Source organism: Gopherus evgoodei, chromosome 7 (assembly GCF_007399415.2).
Source record: "Gopherus evgoodei ecotype Sinaloan lineage chromosome 7, rGopEvg1_v1.p, whole genome shotgun sequence".
Lineage (NCBI taxonomy): Eukaryota > Metazoa > Chordata > Testudines > Testudinidae > Gopherus > Gopherus evgoodei.
Window position 1 is genome coordinate 93,675,892 of NC_044328.1, and position 18,263 is coordinate 93,694,154.

Sequence of the window (18,263 nt, forward strand, 5' to 3'; positions counted from 1 at the left end):
GCCTCACAAGAACCAGCCTCAGTTTCCCTACTTTGTCCCCCTGTGGGTGGTCCTCACTTCTCTTACCCTATGCCTTGGCCTCAATGGTACCCTTAGTTGGCTCCTGCCACCACTCCTCCTCGCAGCCCCTCCACCAGACCTCAAGCCCGCTCTGCATTCTCCATCTACATCTAGAGCTCCTGAGGAGCTTGGCCATGAACACTTCCCTGATTCACCGGCTCCTAACTCTCCATTAGCTGCAAATGGAGCCCTCATGCCTCCACCTCCACAAAATGTGGACTACTTTAAGCAATTCTAGGAACTTTTCAAGAGGGTGGCACTCAGCCAGGACATTCCTTTGGAGGAAGTCCAGGGAGACACACACACAGACTCCTCAAAATCCTCCAATGCTCTGCGCCGTCAAAGATCACACTAAAAGAAGCCCACCTAGAACCAGCTGACACTCTCTGGCAGACTCCTGTCTCCATCCCATCAATATACAAAAAGGCTGAATGTAAATATTATGTTCCCGCTAAGGATATAGATTTCTTATTTTCCCACCCACAATCAAACTCTCTTGTAGTGGATACAGTGACACACAGGACAAAACAGCCACAATACTGGCCCACCCCGCAAGACAAGGATCTCAAATGGCTTCACCTCCTGGGCCGCAAGGTTTATACCTCCTCTACTTTGCAATTTAGAATTGCAAATTACTCCGCTCTCCCCACAAGCTATAACTATGACAACTGCAACAAGCTCTTTGATTTTACCTCCCATATTCCAGAGGGCAGGAGAGCGGACTTTGTCAGTCCTTGTAGAAGGTCAGTTGGTGTCCAGGACAGTGCTACAAGCATCCCTGGACATGACGGACACAGCAGCCCACACTACTGCAACTGCGGTGGTCATGCACAGGTCTTCCTGACTGTCTGCATCTGGTATCCCCAAAGATCTTCAGACCAAAGTGTAGGACCTTCCCTTTGACAAAGATAAACAGCAATTTTGAACTGTTGGTTGGGGGTCTGCACAACCACCCATTGACTCCACCGTCTGTTTTCCCATTTGACCACTGTCTCCAGGTTTTCCACCATGTCTGGCACTGAGTCCTGGAAATAGTTCAGTCAGATTACTTCATCCCTTTCATGTCCTGCCCGCCCGTCCTTCCCCGACCCCTCTCATGAGCACCTACTTCACGTAGAAGTGGCTCATCTTCTACAGCTAGGTGCAGTGGAACCTGTACCAACGCAACATCAGGGAAAAGGGTTCTACTCCCACTACTTTCTGACCCAAAAGAAAGGCGGGGGATGGAGACCTATACTAGACCTACGCCAACTGAACAAATTTATACATGTACAGAAATCAACATGGTCACACTGGGCACAATAATACCCACGCTGGAACAAAGGGACTGGTTCACAGCCTTCGACTTACAAGATGCCTATTTTCACATATCCATTCATCCAGCACACAGATGCGTCCTATGATTCACACTCAGACACAACCACTTTCAATACAGAGTGCCTAGGTTGTCACCAACTGAAAGTGGATACCACTAATAACTATTCAGTGGCCTGTGTGAAATAAATGGAGTTGTTTTAGGCCACTTCCCAGGGGACACATCTGCATCACCAAAACCACCCCACTATTGCCACTAAATATCACTCTTGTTGACAGTCTTAGCAGGAAGGTCAAGAGACCAAATACTGAATAGGCTTTGAGACCAAACCGGTCTTTCACTTCAAGAAGTGAAACTCTGACTTGCAAGTACAAGCACAAAGGAGGTACTGGCTGGGAAAGCTTGCATGAGCACTGTTTGTGTTGTAGCTGGTTCTACGGATAATCCAGCAGTCTGGAGTAGGGTGACCAGATCGTAAGTATGAGAAATCGGGACAGGGGGTGGGGGGTAACAGGCACCTATATAAAACAAAGCCCCAAATGTTGAAACTGTCCCTATAAAATTGGGACATCTGATCACCCTAGTCTGGAGAGCTGTCGGTCTAGTACTTTATAACTACTACATACACATATCAGAGGGGTAACGGTGTTAGTCTGGATCTGTAAAAGCAGCAAAGAGTCCTGTGGCACCTTATAGACTAACAGACATATTGGAGCATGAGCTTTTGTGGGTGAATGCTCCAATACATCTGTTAGTCTATAAGGTGCCACAGGACTCTTTGCTGCTTTTACATTCTCATAAAATTTAAACAAAAAATGAGACCACCTCCAAAGTATCTTTTGCGAGCAGCCAGATTTGGATTTCGGCTCTACAGGCAGAAGTCCAGAGCACCAGATAAATTCTCAAAAAGAACAGGAGAACTTGTGGCACCTTAGAGATTAACAAATTTATTTGAGCATAAGCTTTCATGGGCTACAGCTCACTTCTTCAGATGCATAGAATGGAACATATATTGAGGAGATATATATACACATACAGAGCATGAAAAGTTGGGAGTTGTCTTACCAACTCTAAGAGGCCAATAAAGTAAGAGAAAAAAACTTTTGAAGTGATAATCAAGATAGCCCAGTACAGACAGTTTGATAAGAAGTGTGAGAATACTTATAAGGGGAGATAGATTCAATGTGTGTAATGGCTCAGCCATTCCCAATCCCTATTTAAGCCTAAATTGATTGTATCTAGTTTGCACATCAATTCCAGCTCAGCAATTTCTCGATGGAATCTGTTTTTGAAGCTTTTCTGTGCAAAATTGCCACCCGTAGGTCTGTCATTGAATGACCAGACAGGTTAAAGTGTTCTCCTACTGGTTTTTGAGTGTTATGATTCCTGATGTCAGATTTGTGTCCATTAATTCTTTTGCGTAGAGACTGTCTGGTTTGGCCAATGTACAGGGCAAAGGGGCATCGTCTGTACTAGGCTATCTTGATTATCACTTCAAAAGCTTTTTTCTCTTACTTTATTGGTCTCTCAGAGTTGGTAACACAACTCCCACCTTTTCATGCTCTCTGTATGTGTATATATATCTCTTAAATATATGTTCCATTCTATCCATCCGAAGAAGTGGGCTGTAGCCCACGAAAGCTTACGCTCAAATAAATTTGTTAGTTTCTAAGGTGCCACAAGTACTCCTGTTCTTTTTGTGGATACAGACTATCACAGCTGCTACTCTGAAACCTGAGAGAAATTCTCCTTTGCCCCATTCCCAAAGAGACTTTTTAAAACTAATCCTTGTTTTGCTTGTACAAATATAAAGTAAATGTATGGTTTACAATCTACTGATATAATCTATTTCCATTTATTCTTGTCTACCTTTTAATAGTAATCCATCCCATAGATCCTGCAGGTCAACTGGCTGGGGAAAATGATAACATGTATCTCTGTTCCCTGAGTACAATTGTCTCTGGAACCATTCTGTTGGGGGTAACCCAAGGGGAGAATTGAGAGTAAATGCTACATTTTATTAGTAATATACACAGAAATGATATACACTTGAATCAAAATAAAACTTTTGGGATTCATAAAGTAAAACGCCAAAGAAAAACATCTGGAAGCCCTAACTAGGATTAATTTGGTGAAAACTGTCTTTAAAAGCACTGATTTTTAACATAAAGAACAGTTTCTGTCAAAAACGTAAAATAATCCACCTGTCTTGAAAAAAAAAATTAAAATATACAGAGGTTCCTGACTTCTTCAGAATCATCTGGGCCAGCTGCCTGAAGCTTTTATTTAGACAAACTCTCAGTGGATTTAATGACTAAAAGTGTTAGCATAGGCCTTGATCTAATAATATTGTATTGAAGTTATGCACATTTTCAAAGAAATTTGTTCGCTATTGCGCTAAGACCAAAATGTATAATGCTTTGTATGCATTTCTGTAAAGGCATGTTATTCAATATTATATATGAGTGTGTATTTGTGCATGTAACTATATCAGTTGATGTATATAGTGAATGGTTTGTTTAACAACACAACATAACAATCAATTGCTTTTCACCTTTCTGGGCTTTCTTCTATGAAAGTTAAGAATGGACTTGAAATAGCTTTTCCTTAGTTTCACCCACCAACTACGTGAGTTTTACTTGGAGTTTTGGTTTCAAAACCCATTTCTCAAAAGTATCCATGTTAAGATGGACCCTGACTTTTTGAGGTTTGGATCAAAACCTAACGAAAGCTTGAAAGCATTGTGTTCTGAGAGTTCAGACTCAACTTCGCTCAAGTTGCTTGTGAACTTTAGCACATCTTTTCAGTGAATCTGATCTGCATTTAGAATGTGTATTAAAACCCAGGTGAGTTTTGTGTGTGTTACAAACATGTTGCACATCCCTACTTCGCAAGGTCTCTCCTCCATTTCATGAATGACAATGAGCAGTTGTCCACTGGGGAAAAAGAGGGGGAAAGAGAAACTTCTGGGGTTTATTTATTTACTTTTAAATTGACTGACCTTTAGGGAGCCCAAACCTGTTACCAGCAGCCCAAAATTAGTTAGGACCTTTTTCTTAAAAGATGATTTTTGGTGCCTATTTGTTTGTGAATGTCTTTAAAAGCTGTTTTGAACAGTGCTGTGATGGGGGAAAGCTAAAAGGATTTGTAGGGCTTCTATAATTCCAATCTTTTGCCTATGAATTGGAGAAAGTGATTCGACCCCTATTTAAATAAATAGCCCATCTACCTGTCAGGTGCACAACAGTCTGATTTGTGAACAGACTGCTGGTGTTGTGAGTGGTGGGGATGGGGAAGATCTTGCTGATTTAGGATTGTTTCTTGGAAGATTTTGACAGGGTGTCTGTGTTTTAACTGCTTTGATTCATTGGGACTCTGTGGCTTAAAAACACCTTTAACAGAGAGTAAAGGCAACTCAGAAGGCGAATTGTAAATACAGATAGTAATGCATCCAAGTAAAGAGAGATCAGGAAGGGTAGTGCATTCTGAAATGGAAAATAAAGACCATGATGATATTGCAGCTATGGAATTGCCTTTAGAGCACAGAAAAGAATAAATTTAGAAGCTAGGTTGCGTGTCTACTAAATATACTATATATCTATATCTTCCTGCATATAGGGTTCTCTTCCTTTAACAGCAGACAAGTTTATTGCAAGTGATGCAGCTTCTTAGAATATAAAGATTCCTTAAAATGCCCAGTTTCCCCTATTCTTCCCTGTCCCTGTATCCCACAATCCATTTCTATACATCTTAAGGGAATGATCCTATTCAGAATGAAAGTACATTATGCCACAGAGCAATCAAGTGTTGCACTTTCTGTAGTCATTAAAGAAAGTATGGAATATTTTTTTTCCTCCCCACAGTTGCTTAAAGTTCTTTGCTATAGTATCATCTGCGATAAGTGACTTATTTTTGCATTGGGTCTCGAGCTTCTTCCCCTCATCCCCCATCACTTTATTTATCCATGATGCAAGTGGTCATTGATCACACTGAGCCCATGAATCTATTAGACATGGAGAGGACTGTGGATCAGATCCTACAGTCCTTATTCATACAGGTTAGTCCCAGTGGGTCTTAATGTGTCTTTGGGATGAGTAAAGCCTGCAGGATTGGGCCTTATATTTACAGCATCAGAGTTGTTGCTACTTTCTCCTGGACTTAATGAACAGTGAAGATTTAGTGGAACATTATCAAGTTTTCCAAACAACCTCATTCACAGCCTTGCCTCTTCAAAGTACTTTTGGAGACTTTTCTTCTGAGGCCTAATTCTCTCATCAGTTGCATGAGTGCAGCTTGTATTCACTTACAGAGAAGAAATGAACATGCAAAGGGCAGGATGACTGGACTCCTACTTTTTAGGAGAAAGGACACAAATTAAAACTAAATGCCCAAGCTAGGTGCATGACTAGCAGGGCTGCCTGCTATGTCAAGTCCAAGTAACATGCATAGCAGAAATCTGAATCCTCTTGATAGGAAGTTTACAAAGAGCTATTGTCATTCATTGCCATCAGCTACTCTTAAACTCTTTAAGATGCAGGTCTTTAGAGAACTGTACCCATTCCTCCTGCTGAATGGCTTTGCTATTACATTGTCACACGTTTTCAATATGCAACATCATTAAATCACCTCTTTTCTCCTCTGAGTTTTACCTCTGATAAAAGCTGGTCTTGATGCCTTCATTAAGGACTTTTTGGTAGGATTGCTGCCACTGAATTCTTGGGAAGTATCAAAGTAGTCCTCTGTATAACAAATATGCAGCATTAACATTCATCATTGGGAGACCCATTGTAAATGAGTGAGTAAGCAAATGATTAAAGAAACAAAACAAAGGTTAATGGATCACAACATGCACTTGTTCTGGCGGCTTTAACATATACTAAAATTGGAACGATACAGAGAAGATTAGCATGGCCCTGCGCAAGGATGACACGCAAATTCGTGAAGCATTCTAGAGGCTGGTGTGGATCCCCAGACCAAAGGGGTGGACAAAAGCCACCTGTACCTCTGTGTACTGCTCTAACACATCTGGTACTCTAGCCTATTAAGTGACTATACCATTTGGACACTGAAAAGACATTTAAGCCCCATCTTCCTGTCATTTGTAGGCTTCTTTTTTATTGTATGTTCACTATGGATTTGTCCAATTTAGCTTTAAATACCTCAAGCATTCTACCACTTACTTGGGAGATTTTTTTCTACAGGTGAATAGATCTTACTTTTAAGAAAATCTTCTGCCTAAAATATCCCTAGCTTTATCAAAGTACTCCTAGTTTATACCCTTTTTCATTACGGAAAATAATGCCTCTGCCTCCTTGGTTTACATCCTTCAAATATTTGTACATTGTTACAATGTTCACCTCAGTTATTGCTGTCCCCAAAACTTTCATCATTCTCTCTGAATGAACACAAATGACAAATCTGATGATCTAGAAGTCAGGGCTGGTGTCATAAACAGATAGTTAAGGGTTAATGTCTCTTTTACCTGTAAAGGGTTAAGAAGCTCAGTAAAGCTGGCTGACACCTGACCAGAGGACCAATAGGGGGACAAGATACTTTCAAATCTTGGTGGAGGGAAGTCTTTTGTTTGTGCTCTTTGTGTTGTTGTTCGCTCTCAGGACTGAGAGGGACGGGACATCAGTCCAGGCCCTCCAAATCTTTCTAACTCAGTCTATCATGTTTCAAACTTGTAAGTAATTAGACAGGCAAGGCATGTTAATCTTATGTTTGTTTTCTCAACTTGTAAATGTTTCTTTTTGCTGGAAGGATTTTACCTCTGTTTGCTGTAACTTTGAACCTAAGGTTAGGGGGGGTCCCTCTGGTCTATAAGAATCTGATTACCCTGTAAAGCATTTTCCATCCTGATTTTACATAAATACTTTTTACCTTTTCTTTCTTTAATTAAAAGCTTTCTTTTTAAGAACCCAATTGATTTTTCCTTGTTTTAAGATCCAAGGGAATTGGATCTGGACTCACCAGGGATTGGTGGGGGGAAAGAAGGGGGGATAGTTAATTTCCCCTTGTTTTAAGATCCAAGGGGATTGGATTTGGACTCACCAGGGACTGGGGTGCAAAAGATAGGGGGATGGTTAAATTCTCCTTGTTTTACTATCCAAGGGGATTGGATCTGGACTCACCAGGGATTGGTGGGGGAAAAGGAGGGGGATGGTTAATTTCTCCTTGTTTTAAGATCCAAGGGGTTTGGATCTGTGTTCACCAGAAAATTGGTGAAGTCCCTCAAGGCAACCTGGGGGGGGGGAGTTTGGGGGGACAGAGAGTGCCCCAGACACTGGAATTCTGGGTGGTGGGAGTGTATACCAGATCTAAGCTAGTAATTAGGCTTAGAAGTGTCCATGCAGGTCCCCACATCTGTACCCTAAAGTTCAGGGTGGGGAAAGAAACCTTGATAGCTGGTGAGACATTAATATAAAAAGAGTCTACGCAGAACAAGTCAAACCTGAGTGTATTTTTTAAAATGTGCTTTTTCATATTTTTATTTTAGCTTCCTTTTGCATTTAAAGTTTTAAACGGTGTGCCTTACATGCTGGGTCAATGTAAATGTGAGGTCTGATTTTATATATTAACAATTACATAGATAGAATCCATTAGAGAGAATTTACAAGAAACAAAACAAAACACCAGATCATCTTCATTTTTTTCCACTAGGGGTCACTGAAGTCATTTTTCTTGATGGACGCTGTGTCTATGGCTTCTGGCTCAATCTATATTATACATGTCTTAAATTAAAATAATTGTCTGCAAGACTGAAACATTGTTTTAGAATATCTTCTGAGATCAAAATATAGCAGAGATACATTTGTGTGTGTGTGTGTATGTGTCTGTGGCCAAAAGGGCTAATGCATTCCTCGGCTGCATAACCAGGGGAATCTCAAGTAGAAATAGGCTATTTTACCAATTTGGTCCTGGGTCTGACTGATATTGTAATGCTATGTCCCATTCTGGTATCCACAGTTCAAGAAGAATGTTGATAAATTGGAGAGGGTTCAGAGCCATGTTCCCTCTAATTTTTTTCCATCGATGTGCGGAATGAATTTTGTTATGTGCACCAATATGGAGGTAATATGTGGATATAAATCACCCTCACATATTATATAGTATAGTTTAACCCAACCGTTTTTTTTTTTCATTAATGGAAAGGCAGCAATTTAAACATGGGCCAAAGTCTGTGCTCCTCACTTGAGCAGAAAGCCCGTGGGAGTTTTGCTTAACTAACAATGGCGGAATTTGGCCCTAGAGGTGAATACGTTCAAAAATTTACAATCAGCAGCATATTTAAACCTGGATTGTCACCTTTAAGTTCAACAAATTCAGTCTATCCACTGTCTGGCAACATCAAGTGTTCAATCTGTCAGTTTGAAAACAGCTGGAATATAAGTATGTGCAGTGAAGTGTTTGTACACAGTATTCTATTAATGTGAAATCTGCAAACAAAATCCAAATCTTCATGTATAAGCTCCATAGCTAAGACCTGCTAGCAATGTATGCAATATGAAAATTAGAATCCCTGTTAGTCTTCTTTAAAGTGTTACAGGCACAGAGAATGTAATTACTCCAGTACTAACAGCAGTACATACACCGTTAAAATGTTCTTCTCATGCTAAAAAATACATAGTACATTTACATTCAAGAAGAGAAAATTACCTGATTCTAACAATGGATTGTGAAACAACATGGAGCTTATGGAAATGCAGTATTGCCTGTTACATTACTTCAGTGTATTGCTATTTCTACATATTGAACTGATGGTCAACATTTGCCAACTTATTCAGCACGTCAAAGTTCATGGGAGTTTTTGCAACAGGAGCAGGAATTAGCATACAATGAAGGACCCAAATAGATTAATACCAAGCCCTTTTATTTAGGAAGTGTTTTGAGCTAAGTTTTCGAAGATTCAAAATCAGACATGCATACCCACAAAGATCAGGCTTTCCCTGCAAAAATTCATAAGAAACCTCTTTCTTTGGATGTGCAAGTTGTTTATCTAGACTCCTGAAGATTATCTACAGGTACTAGCCCTTAATTAGTTTCCGAGTGGAAACTTGCATCTGTACAGCAAAGGGCTTTTTCAGTTTCTTTTTTTCTTTTAATTCTTCATGTTTTTTTAAATTAATTACATGATTTTAAAAAAGCACAGACTTGTACCACTACAATCTGTACAGAAAATAACTGCTGGTTTTTTGGAGAATCAACAGTTGATTGATTATTTCTTTTGTAGAGTGTTGCAGCTGAACTCCTGATAGAGTGAATTGATTTCAGGGCCCTCCCTCTACTTTTGTAGAGTGCAAACAGCATCAATAGCCCAGAATCAGACCCATGACTTTGTGCCTAGAGAAGCTGCCTACTCTCTCCCGAGGCCCAACACCCCTGAGTCTAGGTTTCCCAGTTCGCGTTCCCTTGCGTGTGCCAATCCCATGTATTGAAGCAGACCCAGTGCGTTGAAGCAGACCCAGAAGTTGCTGGTACCACTCACTTGAGGTTGCAGCTACACTAAGCATGGCCAGGCAGCTCAGATGCTTGTTTCCCGGTCCCTTTGTTACTGCCCTGAACTCCTGGCCACTTTGCAGCTATTCACAACGACAAGCCTTCCCAGTGAGGGGTGGGGGTGGGGGGAGGTGTCTGGGAGAGAAGAGCCTCCCCATCCCGACAGCTCAGCATGGCCTGGGGGAGGAGGATGGGGAGGGTTTTATGCAAAAATCAGAAGGCAGGGTACTGTGCAGTGGCCCTGTGAGTCCTGGGGTGGGACAGGGATGGGGGCCCACCTGGTGCTGAGCCTATCTGCTTCAGGGAGAAGTGCCCCACCGCACTCCCCTCCCCACAAGCCAGGTTGGCCGGCACTCTCCACTGCCCAGTTCCCCTCCAGTTGCCTGGCCCCAGCTGTCTCCCTCCCCCGCTCCACAGCCACCCCTGCTGCTGTTCTCCAGCCCCGTCCCGCTCCCCAGTGCTGCCATTCCACCCTTGCTGAGGATGTGCCCACCTGCGTGGCACTTGGAGTGCTGCGTGGCTGTGAAGGCGTGCAGCTTAGAGGGAACACTGGACTTCAGAGAAGAGCGGCAAAAACAATTAAAAGATTAGAAAACCTGTCATAGTGATGGATTCAAGGAGCTCAATCTATTAGGTTTAACAAGAAAAGCTTAAGGGGTAACTTGATTACATTCTCTGAGTATTTATACTGGGAACAAATATTTAATAATGGACTCTTCAATCTATCAGGAAAAGGTGTAACACAATCCAATGGCTGGAAGTTGTAGCTAGACAAATTCAGAGTGTAATAAGGCATCAATTTTTAACAGAGTAATTAAGCATTTGTACAATTTGCCAAGGGTTGTGCTAGATTCTCCATCACTGACCATTTTTAAATCATGATTAGATGTTTTTCTATGCTCTAAGAATTATTTTAGGGCAGTTTTATGGCCTGTGTTGTGCAGGAAGTCAGACTAGATGATCACTGTGGTCTCTTTGGGCCTTGAAATCTATGAAGTTTTATAAATCAGATGACTGATCACATTTGTTTGCTTTATTCAAAGCCCCTGGGCTTGCATTTCTTAGTGAAAAGAATGTTCACCCAGCATTTGGATTCAAATTATCCTTGGTAAAATATTACTGTCATTTATATCCATTATAACAATGATAGAGGTGTACTTGGGGAACTTCTCATTATATCTGACCCTAAGATCATCATCTTTAAGGGATGCACTAATGCAGTGTTTTTCAGGACCTGCTAGCACCTATCCTGTTTGCTGTGCTCCCTGGACAATTAATCATCTCACAGAGTTACTAATTAATGGTCAGTGATCCTAAGGGCAGTCAATAAATTTTAATGCATGTTTCATTAGCAGAGTGTGTTGTCAATATCCTGTCAGGAAGCTTTGGGGGTTTCTGTTTAAAAAAAGTAAAAATCAGCTCTGCCTCTTTCCATCTTACTTGTATTACTGAATTAAATATCTTGCTCTTATTAAAAGCAATTAGTTTTCTAGCTCCCCATCCAGTCTCTTTCTTTCATTCTAAACACAATATCTGTAACAATCGCTTTTCAGTCAAATCATCACCCATTGTGACCCTGACAGGACTGATTGATCCAAAGCTGATGCCTGGGGGAGCAGGTAAGGAGTTAATTGAAAGTGGCATCAGTTTTTTGAGGAAAGACAGGACCAAGAAGGGAGTACAGGCATTTCAAGCCAATATTGGAATGAGGTTTGAACTGGTAATATTCCTCTACTATACATTTGTTATTTTATTAAGTTAACACTTCGAGTAATGTGTCATCATAATTGCTGCTTTGTAAGAAATATTGCTGTAAGGAAATTAGCAAAATCTAGTACCTCATCAGGGTGATTAAATTGCTGCCTATCTTTTTTACTATATCATATTTTAAATCTTAATGAATATGTTAAAATCCTACCATAGTGTTTTTTCCACTTTACAGCTAGGCTGTAGAAGTTCAATTTCAATCACATTAAAGAGACTGACTTATCTGGTATTTGTTGCTGTTGCTTGATATTGCTGGGCTTTTGATTGTAATATTTTTACTTTTATGATCATTAATTTATTTAGCAACAAATGTTAGTTTCCCTCTCATATAAATCACCCTGACAAAAAAAGCTCTCTTGTGACAATACTCTTGTTTTGTTTTCATGGGCAAATTGTGTCTAAATTTTTCTTTGTCACTTCAAAACTGTCGCTCTTGTTAATTTTCCCCTAGGCAGTGTGACCTAAAGGGTAAAGCACTGGCCTGAGACTCAGGAGAGCTGGGTTCTGTTCCTGGCTCTGCCACTGGCTTGCTGGGTGACCTTAGACAAGTCATTTCACCTCTATGCCTCAGTTTTCCCATCTCTAAAATGGGGATGATGATACTAACCTCCTTAGTAATGTGCTAGAGATCTAGGGATGAAAGAGGGGTAGGTGGTGGTGTGACATTATCTGATTAAAATATGACTATATAGATCATTGTTGCAACCACAATTATATATTTGCAACGAATCTTGCACAAAATGTGGCATGTAAGAGATCTATGAAAAAGTTATGATTTGCTGATTATGATTATGCTATCTTTATGCATGTATCATTTTTGTATTTGCAGTTATGCATGTTGGCTTTATACCCGGATTTCAAATGTTTGCTCCTGGGGTAATGACCACAAAGTAGTTAGCTAGCATATCTTGACGGGACTATTCAAATTGAGTAGCCCATCAAAAGGACATTTAACTCACAGTGGACCATGGGGTATGCTCATCTACACTGAGTGGACTGTCCTATAAACGTGCTGTCTGGAATATAGGTAATGGCTTCCTGCAATGATCGAGCAAAATTGGGCATGAACATGTGACTTGCCCATGTGACTCAAAACACTGTCTGGTCACCTGTGATTCTCCACTAGCTGTGCTGAGGTTTTTGTTTGAAACAATGGGTTTCCATCCACATGGCAGAGGATATAAATGGTCCTGGAAACCCCTCCATTTTGCCTCTATCCTGGTCCAGCCTCTGGACTATGAACTTATACTAATGGGAGCATTCTAACCAATGGACTGAGGACCTTCCAATGATTTGGAAGCAACCAGAGACTTATCAAGCCAGCAGTTTATTCCATCCTGCTAACAAGCCTAAACCAGGAACTTTGCAATTACTGTATATATTTGATTCCTTTAACCAACATTAACTAACTTTTTCTTTCTTTCTTTCAATAAATCTTTAGATTTTAGATACTAAAGGATTGGCATCAATGTGATTTTTGGATAAGATCTGAGTTACATATTGACCTGGGCGTGTGGCTGGACCTTTGGAATCAAAAGAACCTATTATTTGATGAGACTGGTTATAAAGAACCACTCAGCTTGGAATCCAGTGTGTTTGGTGGTAATATAAGAACTGGAATGCCCAAGGAAACAGCTTTTATGACTTCTTGTTAGCCAGTTTGGTGAAACAGGAGTTTACTTTTGTTGCTGGTTTGGTATATCTTATGAAAGAATAACCACCAGTTTTGGGTTGTGTTTGACTTATTTCTCAGCAGTTCGTCCTGAATTTGGCACTCTCAGTTGTGACCCACTGAGACATGGTTACAGGTGGAATTACTATTACATAGGAAGTCTGTAGAACAGGGGTTGGCAACCTTTCAGAAGTGGTGTGCTGAGTCTTCATTTATTCACTCTAATTTAAGGTTTCGCGTGCCAGTAATACATTTTAATGTTTTTAGAAGGTCTCTTTCCATAAGTCTATAATATATAATGAATCTATTGTTGTCTGTAAAGTAAATAAGGTTTTTAAAAAGTTTAAGAAGCTTCATTTAAAATTAAATTAAAATACAAAGCCCCCCCAGACCAGTGGTCAGGACCCGGGCAGTGTGGGTGCCACTGAAAACCAGCTTGTGTGCCACCTTTGGCTCATGTGCCATAGGTCGCCTACCCCTGCTGTAGAATAATTTTCTAAACACCATTATAGCTGATCCCACACATATAATATTTCTTAATCTGTTGTCTTCTTTTTTTATTCTGTACGTTTTTTGTTTTTTTTAAATCTGACTATTTGTATGCAGTAGCACCTGGAGGCCACAACTGTGATTTGGGCCCTGTTGTGCTGGCATTGTACCAACACATAATTAGAGATGGTACCTACCCTAAAGAACTTACATTCTAAATAGACAGAACAGATAGGGGAGGGAGGATTACAGATAGAGAACCGAGGCACAAAGATTATGTGGCTCACTCAAGTTTGTACAGGGAGCCTGCGGCAGAGCTAGGAATTCAACTCCAATCAAGTCCCAGACCAGTCTCCCTCTCTGAATAAGGCCATTTTACTTTATCTTCTTTCTTTTCCCCATTTATGTAGTTCACTTGCAGTGACATCCAGTGATGTTAGTGATGCTAGTATAAAGGCTTTCCTTAGTGTAGAAGCTCTCCAGGGGTGTTTGGCTCTAGCTTTTTTCAGGCTTGTCTCTAGTTTTTTGTTTTTGTAATATGCAGCTGTTTCTGTAAATGTGGGAGTGAGTTTCTTGACTGCACACTTTAGCCACATCTGACAACTCCACTTCTATTTCTGATGTTCACAGCGATACCTACCATAATGGGGCAGAAAGCAATACCTGAAATTGTCCCTCCTCCAGAATGCTTCTGAGTGTTGACTTTTTCATCCAAAAGCCATGAAGGTACCAATCCAACTTCACTGCTGCCTCTCTCTGCAGGAGTATGTGCCCTATCTTGCCTATGTTTTTCTAGGGGATTTTTAAAGTATAAAACTTCTTCAAGGAGGAAGGATAATCTGGAGAGCAAACATTACACCATTAATATTTTGGTTTGGGTTAGTTGGCTTCATCAGAAATGAAACTTGTAGCAGAGCCAGTCAGTTGCTTGGTAGCTGAGCAGTCCATAGGAGCCAAAGAGATTTAATTGTCGTTTCCCCACCTACTTTGTAATAACTGTGACAGGATCATAATATATGCAACAAGATTAAACATTTTTTTAATATGAATATATTAAATATATTTGTTGCTTTCTTTATTTAAAGGAGCTTGGATATGAAGAAACTTTGGCTGTGTCTCCAGTAGCAAGAGTGCTGCTATTTTCTGTTTGAGGAGCAGTAAATGCAAGGGTAGGGCATTGAGTTTTACCATCACATTGACAGTTGTTTTCCACAGCATCAATTAGAAATGAATTTGAGGCTGATGAAAGAGACTAAAGCTGGAAAAAGCCACATAGTGCAACTTCTCCATTAGCCGTCCCCACAGGGCCATCTGTAAATGATTAGTTTGGCAGGTTAAAAATATCTCCTCTTCCCACTCCTACAAGCCATGACGTAAGCACTGCTCCACTAAAGCAAGCTGACTATGGGTATGTCTTTCCTGCAAAATTAATACAGGTGATTGTCACCCAGGTCTGAGCACCCAGTTTAGCCGAGCCAGGGTGTAAGCATCCACACTGCAAAGCCCTACCTGAGTTATTGCATCTTCACTGGTGTTGCACTCACCCATGTGTATCGTTAGGACTTCTGGGGGCACATCCAATGTTTTTTGTGCTGCAGTAAGCTGAGCCGCTCTGACAAGTTCTTTCCCAGTGAGTTGTGAGAGGACATGTCTGTCCCTCTGGGCTCATAGGGATTAGCAAGAGGAGGGGAAGGAGGGCAGGTGTTGGAGGACTATCAGCATTCTGAGTTTTGGTCTTCACTACAAAGTGAGTGGGTGGGTTATTAGCCCGAGAGAGAGAGGAATCCAGGTTCTAATCCACACCCCCAGCTAGCCCAGGCTGAAAGCACCACTAAACTTGGATGAGTGGGTTTTGTGTATGGGTTAGGAGCTGTACCCGAGTAAGAGTCTGAGATGACTGCAGTGAAAACCAACTCTGTGAGGTATGAACTCTCTAACCCTGCAAAAGACAAAGTTACGATTCAGATCTATCTATGAATTTTTGGTAGAGTGGCTCAAACCACAAAATTTGGATCTGTGTCCAGATTTCAAATACCCATTTCTGTGTTGTTGGGATTGTGTATTTGTTCAGGGCTATCTGTGATCTTGCTGTGCTATAGCTTTCTATACAGCTCTCACAAAACCTTTGCTGTACAAATGAAGTGTCAGTGTTATGAAACACCTCACCACCACCATCACCTGCACCTTTCTGTTTAATCTGTAGAGGTCCTGGGTCTTGTCACCTATTTTTCTTTTCCTCTTTCTAGGAGTATCCACAGATTCCCTTTCACTTATTTAGGATGGGGTCCATTATCATGATTTAGCAGTTCACTCCAGTGAATGTGATTTGCTGGAGTATCTGAGAGAAGATTCCTCAGCCAGTATTGCCAAACCCAAGTATGTCATAGACTCATAGACTTTAGGGTCAGAAGGGACCAATATGATAATCTAGTCTGACCTACTGCACAAAGCAGGCCGCAGAATCCTACCCATCCACTTCTATAACAAACCCCTAACCTCTGAGTTATTGAAATCTTCAAATTGTGGTTTGAAAACCTCAAGCTGCAGAGAATCCACGAGCAAGTGACCCATGCCCCATGCTGCAGAGGAAGGCGAAAAACCTCCAAGGCCCCTGCCAATCTGCCCTGGAGGAAAATTCCTTCCCGACCCCAAATATGGCGATCAGCTAAACCCTGAGCATGTGGGCAAGACTCACTAGCGAGCACTCAGGAAAGAATTCTCTGCAGTAACTCAGATCCCATCCCATCTAACATCCCATCACAGACCACTGGGCATACTTACCTGCTGATAATCAAAGATCAGTTGCCATAATTAAGCTATCCCATCATACCATCCCTTCCATAAACTTATCAAGCTTAGTCTTAAAGCCAGATATGTCTTTTGCCCCCACTACTCCCCTTGGAAGGCTGTTCCAGAACTTTACTCCTCTAATGGTTAGAAACCTTCGTCTAATTTCAAGTCTAAACTTCCTAGTGTTCAGTTTATACCCATTCGTTCTTGTATCTACATTGGTACTAATCTTAAATAACTCCTCTCCCTCCCTAATATTAATCCCTCTGATATATTTATAAAGAGCAAGCATATCCTCCCTCAACCTTCTTTTGGTTAGGCTAAACAAGCTAAGCTCTTTGAGTCTCCTTTAACGCATCAGGCCCAAAAACCATGAGATTGGCTTTCAAATCTCATAATTTTTAAGCCAAAGCAATAAATGTGGGCTCTTTCTTATTTACGTTGTCAGTGGGTCAAAAAGCCACCACCCACATTTATATTTTCCAGATTCTTTCCACAACCATGAGGGCTAGAACTTGTTTTAAAATGAAAGCTGAGATTCTCCTAGATAGAATCACATTACTTCAGGTGCTTAGACAAAACCATCAAATATCACAAGATTTGGGATGAAATCACTAATCTTATTCATTTGTATAATTGAATACTAATATGCTGACAATTTGGTACCAAGGTGGCAGATGAATTAAGCACAGAATTCCACTGCTATGTTACAAATAGGAAACATTGAAAAGCAGAGTTGCTTTAAGAAGGATTGTTAGCTCATTGAACGATGCTGCAAGAGTCCATTCCTGCCTTTGCCCTCATCTGCTCCCTTATGGTCACATGAAATGTTGCTGGTTGGAGTTCAGTGAAACATTCTTATTTAACAGACTTAGTTGGAGGTTATTTATAATTTAATGCCTATGTCAGTTTGGATGAATTCTGATAGATTGATGCTGTCCTGCAAAGACATTTGTATCGTCTGATAGAGGAGAGACAGAGATACAACACCAAATGATGAGACACCATCTAATGGGGAAAAACTAGGAGCTTGGAACTGGCAAAAAGCTCTCTGTCCTTGTTGGTCAGCAGCATGCCACTTGTGTGCATCTGAAGTCAATCAGCACTAGTCTAATACCTTGGCTGGCTGCCTGCTGCATGTCTAGCTGCAGCAGTATCACTTACACAGATTCAAAGGACATTGTGCAGGGTCTAAAAATATGTTAAGCCCACTAACCAATTGTTTTGAGTAAACTTCTTCAAGATGATGAATCATTCCACATGACTCTCTAAAACAGAGACTTTTTGGGGACTGTGGTGAAAGGACAGGCTGCTTGTTTAAAAATTCAACATGGATTTTTTAAATGCTTATGGTGGTAACAACTGTCTCATGGATGTCTATGCTTTTTCAGACCTGGTGAAAGCATCTACAGCTGATTGCCAGTTTTCTGGGTCATCCGGTCACCTCAAAAAGCCACTTTTTCAGCTTTTCACTGTTTTGATGGAGGACAAAGTCGCTGGGCTGAACCCAGAAGAGAGGGAGAACCTTGGTTCCCCTACTTGCACTAGGAAAAGAGCTTTAAAAAGCCCTTCTGATGCAAGGAGCAGTGAGCCTGGGGTGGGGGCTGAAGACCTGGAATAAGCTAATTGGACTTTGTGGATTTGTTACTATCCAGAAGGGGTGGGGACTAA

At 40.9% G+C, this 18,263-nt stretch overlaps 1 protein-coding gene and 1 non-coding gene across 2 annotated transcripts in view; both read left to right on the forward strand.

Annotated features, from left to right (window-relative positions):
- The window catches only part of KIAA1257 (KIAA1257 ortholog), a 258,103-nt gene that overhangs the window by 12,098 nt on the left and 227,742 nt on the right, over positions 1-18,263 (forward strand). The window lies entirely within an intron of this gene.
- Positions 6,230-6,333, forward strand: LOC115655669. Its single transcript, XR_004001456.1, has one exon. It is a non-coding gene; the product is annotated as a U6 spliceosomal RNA (small nuclear RNA).